This window comes from Calidris pugnax, unplaced genomic scaffold, assembly GCF_001431845.1.
Source record: "Calidris pugnax isolate Ruff unplaced genomic scaffold, ASM143184v1 scaffold431, whole genome shotgun sequence".
Classification (NCBI taxonomy): Eukaryota; Metazoa; Chordata; class Aves; order Charadriiformes; family Scolopacidae; genus Calidris; species Calidris pugnax.
Window position 1 is genome coordinate 15,387 of NW_015091459.1, and position 1,165 is coordinate 16,551.

The window sequence follows — 1,165 nt, forward strand, 5'->3', positions numbered from 1 at the left end:
GCGGTTTTAGAGGGAGGGGGGTCTAGGAGCTTTTCTCTTGTGTTACACAGTTGTTTGAATTAAAAATTGTTCCTTCAGAACCCGTGTGTGCCTTTTTTTGTGGGGGATGGAGGGCGCACAGGGGGCACCAGGAATCAGCACCCCCCAGGTGCCACAGCCCCGATGGGCCCCAAATGGCAGCCCACAAAGGGCAACGAGCTGCCCCCAGGGACGAGCCACCACCAGCCGGGTGGCAGTGGCCAGGGGGGGACTCCCCTGTCCCCTTCCCCAGGGGCAGCCAGGACAGAGGGGTCCCTGCAGGACCCACGCACACGGCCCACGCACAAAGCAGCACGGAGACCCCCGGGACAAGGACAGCCCTTGGGGACCCAGGTGGGACAGACACACACCACCACACGGCCTGCACGGCCCTGGTCTGGAACCCGGCCAGTGTCCCCTCCTGTGGGGACAGGGCTCGCCCAAGGCCTGGGGACAATCCTCAGGTCCCACCGCCATGGGCTCCTCAGCCCGGCTTCGCCTCACACCTGCAGCAAAATCAGCCCAAATCACCCCAGGAATGGCCAGGGAGGGAGCTGCAGCCCAGGCAGGGACCCTCCTCCCCTTCCATGCCCGCACCTTGGGCAGCCCCAAAACCAGCAAGTGGGAAAAAAAAATAAATGATACTTAAGAAACTAAAAATAAATCACTGCACTGGCCAGGAAGTGCCTGGAAACTTCATGTCTTTATTGCCCATTTCCCATCCCAGCTCCAGAGCCCGGGGCCAACGCAGCCACCGTGCCTTGGGGAAGCGGCCACCCCTCTTTGGGTCCGGCTGACAGAAGGTGCAGGGGGAGGTCCCCGGTCCCTGTCAGGGCCCCCCAGGGGTCGGGGGCTGAGCCCCTTCTCCAGGGACAGCACTGGGGCGGTGGGACCCTCTCTGGACCCCCAGCAGGCGCAGTCCCCTTCCCATCAGCACGGCCCAGTGCAGTTCCTGGCCCCGCTGCTGCTCAGCATCTCCCTCACACCCTGATCCCCCCGAGCATCCTCCTGCCCCCAGAACTCCTGTCCCTGCACCAGCTGCACCCCCACTGCCCACAGCTCCAGGGGCCAGGGGGAATTGTTCTGCTCAAGAGAAGGAAGAAAAGACAAGAAAAGGAAAAACCCCAAACCCAAACATAATGGAGCC